The sequence below is a fragment of the Lactuca virosa genome, chromosome 5 (assembly GCF_052849685.1).
Source record: "Lactuca virosa cultivar CGN04683 chromosome 5, Lactuca_virosa_CGN04683_v6, whole genome shotgun sequence".
Classification (NCBI taxonomy): Eukaryota; Viridiplantae; Streptophyta; class Magnoliopsida; order Asterales; family Asteraceae; genus Lactuca; species Lactuca virosa.
This window is the reverse complement of record NC_136430.1, coordinates 394,229,811-394,237,556: the sequence shown is the minus strand read 5'-3', so window position 1 is coordinate 394,237,556 and position 7,746 is coordinate 394,229,811. Positions and strand designations below refer to the sequence as shown.

Here is a 7,746-nt window from a genome sequence, read left to right as displayed (position 1 = left end):
TTCTATAAATAAAATAATTTTTTTTGTTTTTGTCTTATTTATATATCCTTGCAATGACTTTTGTGAAAATTGATGTTTGTATGTTTCTATTGTCAGCAATATTGAAAATGGATGTGATTCTTAGTTATGTTATTTGTGGTAGTGTCGGAAATTTACCAAATAAAGGAAGATTCTCATCACCCAAGTTTTAATTGGACAAAAACTTGGAATCATGCAACTGGTATTGTATGATGAATGAGAACCTTCATATTTGGAAAATTAAGACTAATTCCTTGTTCACATAAGTATGTGAGTGAAGTGAAGGACTAAAGGATCTAGTACACATTGTTGTGCATTGGTCAAGTCCACCACAAAGAACAATGAGACTATTCGTCATGATTTACTAAAGGTTTAGTAAACATGGTTATGCTTATATGATTAAGTATAATTCTAATACACTGAAAAGTTTCAATGTATAGCAGAACGAATAAGAAGAATCATTTAGGCAGAAAGATAAAAGTTTCTCCAATCTGAAAAGAAAGGAGAGTACTTAGGTATCGTGTTTTATGATCGTCTTAGTGATTATGAAACCATATCAAAATTGATCCTCTAAGGACACCTTAGTGCATAAGTATGACTAAGAAGAGGGATCGGGAAATTATTGAAATGGTTAAAGCAAGAAGGTGAGTCATACTTCGTTCCAAAAAGGTCCAGTCTTAGAGTCATACTCCAAGATTGTGACTTGAGTGACATAATCTTGAGAAGGTTTATAACACTCATCAAATGTGGAGTAGAAATGTTTCTTACTCTTGCACAATTGAAATTGGTAAGTTGTGATGTCTTGGATAAGACAAAGACCAACCATGACCAATTGTGTGAAGTGTTTGTCTTGATAAGAATCCACACTAACTCTTGAATATTTGTTTGTTATGGAATGTTACTTGACAAGAGAATCATATATGTCAAGAGGTCAGTGGGAGTCTTAATGATCTTGAATAGCTTCAAAATCTGAATCAAGAATAAACCTATTGTTTATCACTAGCACACGACTTGAGGTTTGTAGCCTATCGTGTTGACATATTCTTGTTTCTGTGCCTATTCCATTTGAGTTGACTATACATGTGAGTTCTACGAGTTCTCAAATGATTGCATAAGGCAAGGCACCTTAATCAATGAAAGTGCATTGACTAGTATAGGTGAGTTGCTCAACAACTTGGAAGACATGGTAGGCCTTGTCCTGCCAAGTGGCAAGAAATTAAGATTGAGAAAATTCAGTCCATATGAGTTTGGATTTGTCACAAACCTTGTCTTTTGATTATGGTTATGACAAATTCACATGGATATGAACACATACACCCTAAAATCTAAGTGACAAGGTTTCTCTCCATTTCATGAAAATGATTGTGAGGAAACGCTTTCACTAAGAAGATTTTAAGGAGATAGCGATTGTGTAAATTGCATTCTCAAATTCGATTATGATTACGGAATCCCTCTTCATAGTTCGAATTGTGAGATTTGGCAATTAGTCTGAACATTTGGGACTTATTGATATAAGTTCTGAAATAGTTTAGACACCCATATGAGCTTTCTAAAAGGTGTATGAGCTTAGATAAAAGCTTATCGAAGCGTCTCGTATCAGAAATATGAACTTTGGTTAAGGAAGTCAATAAGTATTGATTTCTAGAAGTCCAACTGATTTATGGGTACATGTCAAAGCTAGTGGGAACATAAGTGTTATGCTGGTAAGAAATAATTATGCTAGTGGGAGCATAATGATTATGGTAAGTGTTGCAAGGTAGCAATACTATATATATAGGAGACAAAGTTTTGATTTGCAAAGTTGCAGAGTTTGAAAAGTTGTTTCGCTATAGTAAGGGAGAGGATACTTATACTTTATTTCGAATCTAAAAGTTTAGATTGAAGTATTAATTGAACTTAGTCATAAAAGTATATGAATATCGTGTTGAAATGTTTCAACATTGAGAATTCTATATAAGCAAAATATTATAGCAAGAGACTGGTAAAGTATCATGTTTTTATGTAAGACATTATGAATCGTATCCCATACGCTTCGGGTATAGGATCGATTACATATGTTGTAATATTCGACCGTTCTGTCTTTTCCAAATGCCTAGGGCATTAAGACGGAAAAAGGACCGGAACCACATATGATTAAAGTAGTTAAACAACTGTCAAGGACGATCTGAGGTTCGCTAATGATTGGTCACTTATGGGGCAGTTGGAAGTATAGTATGGAATGGACCATATTGACGTTATTATAGATAGGATTCTATTAAGAATGAATTATCATATGGAAAATATGGAAATGTTTCCATATAGGAGTTGGATATTGAGAATCTATGTGTAGGTTAGAAACTTTTATGGAAGAAGGATGTTCAAAGGAATGAACTTTGAATATGAGACTTTGTACCTGTAGAATTGTCTTGTGACAATCTCCAGTAGAGTACTTTGTAATTTCATTGTTCAAGTCTCTATGACTTTGGTGAATTGACTTTACAAAAGGATTATTGCATGATAGTTTAGAATCTAACACATTCTAGTTGTTGCAAGGATTTCTTATTCTTACACTTATGATAAGGATTTGGAATTGTGAAATGAGCATCATTGGAAATGTGTTCAATTGATCTATTTCACAAAGTATGGACCATAGGTAAACATAGTGTGCATGCTTGGAGCATGGGATGACTATTGTTTCAATTCAAGTATTAAGTTGATTACTCGAAACATTATACAATGAATAATGTGTAATCAATATGGTGATTAAATAAAATGTGTTTTATTTATACTCAAAAGTTTTGAGGCCATATTGGATTCGATTATTCTTGTGTTTCACTTCGCATGTTTTGACTTACAGAATAACTAGGTTATTCAAACATCTACAGTCAATCGTACTTTGGAAGTAGGTAATGAGGTAAGACTGTCATGAATCCGACTGTAGACTGTCTAAAGTGTTTAGACATAGCAAAAGTCTACTGAAGTGTTCATGAGTGCTCTTGAAATAAGATTTGAGTATTGGATTAAACCCACAGTCACATGAATCATTTCATGGATTTTATCACGGGTGATTGTGAGACGATAATATCTTATATTCTTGAAACGGAGAGATATGAGTTGTTGTTTGTGAGTCGGTTGCACATTGATAATGCGTACACGCACCAGTAACTTGGTGTTATAAAACATATTGTTGTGTGTGATTTGATGAGTAAATAGTGCAAGCATATGAGTCAAAGTTTATCTGTTCCTTTTACCCAAAGTGGGATGAAAGCGAAATCTGTGGGCCCCTCGATGATTTAGTGATGACACCTAAGCGCTTGGCCAAGCCTGGACTAAGTTGAGGTGTTCAACTGAAGTCTATTGTTAGTCGTCTTAAATCGGAAATCGAGAAACAACACATAGACAGAGAGAATGATTATAATCCATGTCTCATGTCTATACAATATCTTGAGAATGGAGGAATATATGATCCCTTATCTAAAGGACGCGTTGCTGATAAGATTAGAGTTCGACATCGGCTTTTAAAAGCTACGATTGCTAATCAGATTCTGAAGTTGTACGCTATAATAGTTATTAGACTTATCCAAGTGGGAGACTGTTAGATTAGGTGTCTAAGCCCATAACTATTTTTTGGTATGTACTTAATTTGATTATGAGCATGGTCCTTTTGGGTTGCCTTCACTCATGCAACTTGATAGGATGACAAGAGGAGAGAGAGTAGAATTTATTATATGAATAATAAATTGGTACTCAAAATGGTTTTATTAACATATTACAAGATTAATATGTTATATGGAAATCATATTATTTAATTAGTATTGATCAGAAATTAATTTGGTGATCAAAAGAGACTGGTTAAATTAAGGGGACTAATATTACAATTATCTGATAATTGTAATTTGGGCTGTGGACTCCTTTTAGATGGAATGGACGAATTCTATGGGAAGCCCATAAGGAATTCGTCCAAGGGGCCTTCTAGAAGAGTTCTATGGATTGCTTAAGGCCTAAGCAGTCATATTAGGGTTTCCATCTAAAACCCTAGCAACCACAAGTATAAATGAACCCCATTATTGAGGATTTTCGTCCAAGGCTTTAAGAAACCCTAGAGTGGTCGAAATCCTCCTCTCTCCTACATCATCCTTTGCATAGAGTGTCTGTCACTCCATTACAGATGCAACACTTGGGGCACTAGGCTTTCAGAAGTGAAGATCAAGAAGGATTAAACTTGTTATTGCTACATAACAAGAGAGGTAAAGATTCTAACCCTAATCATATGTGATTTTCGATATATATATATATATATATATATATATATATATATATATATATATATATGCTAGTCATAGGGTTATTGCTTTGGTATTCATAGTTGTATGTTCAAATTAGAAAAACCTAGATCCAAAGCAATTAGGGTTGCATGTACACCATAGGAATGATGTTATGCTCAAAACTCAACAACAACATCATCAATAATCTGAATCATGACCTGAAACAGTCCTCTTCAAACCTAAAACCACAAAAAACTTCGTCTTCTTTATCAGATGGCGAACGTGGTAAAGCGGTGAATTGTGATTTCAATATGAGCTCTATAAAATGAGGGGTGAGGAACGTGGACAGGAATTAAATATTAAGAAGATTCGATAGAAACTATAGCAAAAATTAGGTCGATTTGGGGTTTGTGTGATAGGAGAAATGTTCGTATGATTTTTGGGTGGGGGGAATTAGGTTAAAATTCTAACACTGGTAGGAAAGTAAAAGTTGAAAATGAAAATGATCTGGCAGGGGGAAGCTTTTAGGTTTTGGGGAATCAGAACCCGGAAAACGAAAATAGAGGTGATATAGTGGCACAAAATAATATGTGTCATTAAAAATAAAATATAGTGGCACAAAAAGGAATATGCCACTAAAAACTTGTTCCACCTTGACTGTTATGCATATGCATCTTCTATGTTTATGTTCTTAAACTTTCGCTACTTCTGATTATTTGATACGTTGATTTCACATGTTATGGTTTTGTGGTTTTGGAAAATTTCACCTTTATGAGAAATGGTTGTTTAATAACTCTTTTAAAAGAAAGAAAATCAGTTTGAAAATTGGGACGTAACAGTGTGAATCGGAGATGAAGAAGATAATTGGAGACAAAAATCTAGATGTATCAAAGGTGACAGAGAGAAGGAGATAGCGACAGAGAAGATAAACATGGATGGGATTTGTAGTGGATATTAAGATCCAGAAAAAATTTGGTGATTTTGAATTTTGAAGGCGACATTAGGAAAGTTAAAGGTGGTGCCGAAGATGAAATGTTGAGGTGGAATTATAGATGTTAAATGTGGTGCCTGTGGTGCAGTGTTAAGACGATGTTGTAGATGTTAAAGGTGGTGCCAAGTGCTGAGGATTTTAGAGGTGGCGGTGGTTCTCAAAATGAAGAAGTAGATAGGATGAAAATGATAGGTTTAGGGTTAAATTAGATTAATATATATATATATATATATATATATATATATATATATATATATATATATATGAATTAAAAGGTTATTTTAAAATTGAAAATAATAAATAATAAATAATAAAAAAGTTGAAAATAATGATAAAAATTAATAAAAAAATCACTTAAAAATAAATTATTAATTCCATATCAATTATAAAAAATATCACAATAAATAATCACAAAATGAACAAAACCATAAAAACTCAATACATAAGGTTGGAGGAGTCATGGGAGCATTTGCCAAGTTACACATCAACTCATAGGGTTGTGAGACTCTCTTTACAATGACAAAGGAAGTGGGTGTCGAGTGGAGGTGAAAATAGGAAGAATAGAGAGGGGCATGGTGGGGAGAAAAGAAGGCGGAGAGAGACTTGGTATCTATCTGCCAAGTTCAGATGCCGACCTTTGCATACCGAGGAGATGTCCAGGTGTTTGCCGAGCCACGTAGACGTTGCTGAGTCCACCCCCTCTACCTTAGGCATAATATAATACCCATTGGCGGAGCTTTATTAGGGCAAGGCACCCCCCCCCCCCCCCCCCCCCCCGGTTTTTTGGTTAGAAACCATCCTTATAGTTTCATTTTATACATTTTAGGCTAAAAAATATAAAGTTTTGGTTGTGACCCCCTGTTTACCAATTTTTATACATATTATATTTTTGGCCCCGAATCAAATGTTAAAACTCCACCCCTGGTGATACCGGCGATAGTGGTGGATTTTCTAGTAATGATCTCACACATGATTAAATATATACACCCAATAATGTTAAATCTGAAATAAAAACTAAAAGTATAAAGAACTTTTTGGTTGCTTTTCGCAAAAGAAGAAAAAAAAATATTTATTTATACGAATTCTTCGACCATAAAATTATTTGGGGTAATTCCTCCTCAATCAAGATACTTGTCACTTTTATTTCCTGATAATCAAACTTGCCGCACTACACACGGACCAGGTCTTTCTGTAATGAAAAAAATAGATAAATAAATAAAAAAGAAACTATAAGCTAGAAAATAAAGTATGACGAAGGACACCGACAAAAATAACTGAAAAAAAAAAGAAAAAAGAAAAAAAAAACCTCACCATAGAACAAAAGAGAATGAAACTAACAGTCACAAAGACCGTACGTTTAATTTTCACATCCTCCCGTATTGTTTTTAGCTTCATATAAAGCTAAGCCAAAAAGAGCTCGGTAAAACCCATGACACATAAATAAAATATGCTATCATCTATAACGAAATTATACAAAGTAAATTTTCAAGCTGTAGATTTCCCCTCCAGTCATAAAACATCAGTTGTTAATTTCCATCAATATATAAAGAAATTAAGAGAACGACTTACTTTGTCAATTAATTATAAAAATAACTCCATAAAAGCTGCAAATTTCAAAATAACTAGTTTACCATGAAAATATCAGGTTCAAGGCCAGCCATTTTCGAAGATTCATGCTAATGAACTTAATTACTGACCTGAATAAATTAAGCTAGCTTGGCCGGCTATAATCTTGTACAAAGGTTGGGTTGTCATGATGGCGAAGATGGGCACATGAACCACTAACTCACTTGTTGCATCTACCAAAATGGAGTGTAATTGAAGTACTCAAGTGGCTAAATTATTCAGACATCTGCAAGTGAATCGCAAACAAACGTACAAGGGTTAAACCATGAACTCTAGACTTCAAGGCTATTTGGCTAGGTTAGGTACGTTGGATTAACACCTTCAAGGTTTACTTAACGCAAAACTTTTCTAGGTCTTCATGATGAGTTAGTAATGCACGTGCCCTGCTTCTCCATCTTGCTCATCACCCACCTTCTTTATATCGGAAACCCTCTGTACGCAATTTTCATTTCTTTCAAAAACCTACACCAACCATTCTCTCTCTCTCTCTCTCTCTCTCTCTCTCTCTCAAGATATAGAGAGAGAGAGAGAGATTTTGATGGGGATATATGGGAGCTCATTTACAAGAAACAGATCTACTTTCTTCATCATTTATAAGTAAGGATTCATATTGGGGTTGTGTTGTCTCCATGGGGTCTGTGAGATGACTAAAGCTTAATTGGGTGTGGGACCCTTTAAAATTTTGCAATCCCTACAGCTAGTGAGTTGTGTACTGTACCCCATGTTGTACCACATTCGGGAGTTGGGACATATTTTCCCCCTATTAAAATGGGAACTCAGTTTGACTCAGAAGAAGGTCAGAGAGCTCATTGTGATGGGAATATATGGGAAATCATTTACATCTTTTCGATCTATTTATCATAATAT

The 7,746-nt window shown here is 34.4% G+C and overlaps 1 long non-coding RNA gene across 1 annotated transcript; it reads right to left on the bottom strand.

Moving 5' to 3' along the window:
• Positions 1-6,268: 6,268 nt before the first annotated feature.
• LOC145116011 (uncharacterized) lies at positions 6,269-7,536 on the bottom strand. The gene is made up of 2 exons (XR_013711826.1): positions 6,951-7,536; positions 6,269-6,442 (listed from the first exon to the last, which is right to left on the bottom strand). It is a non-coding gene; the product is annotated as an uncharacterized LOC145116011 (long non-coding RNA).
• Positions 7,537-7,746: the final 210 nt, after the last annotated feature.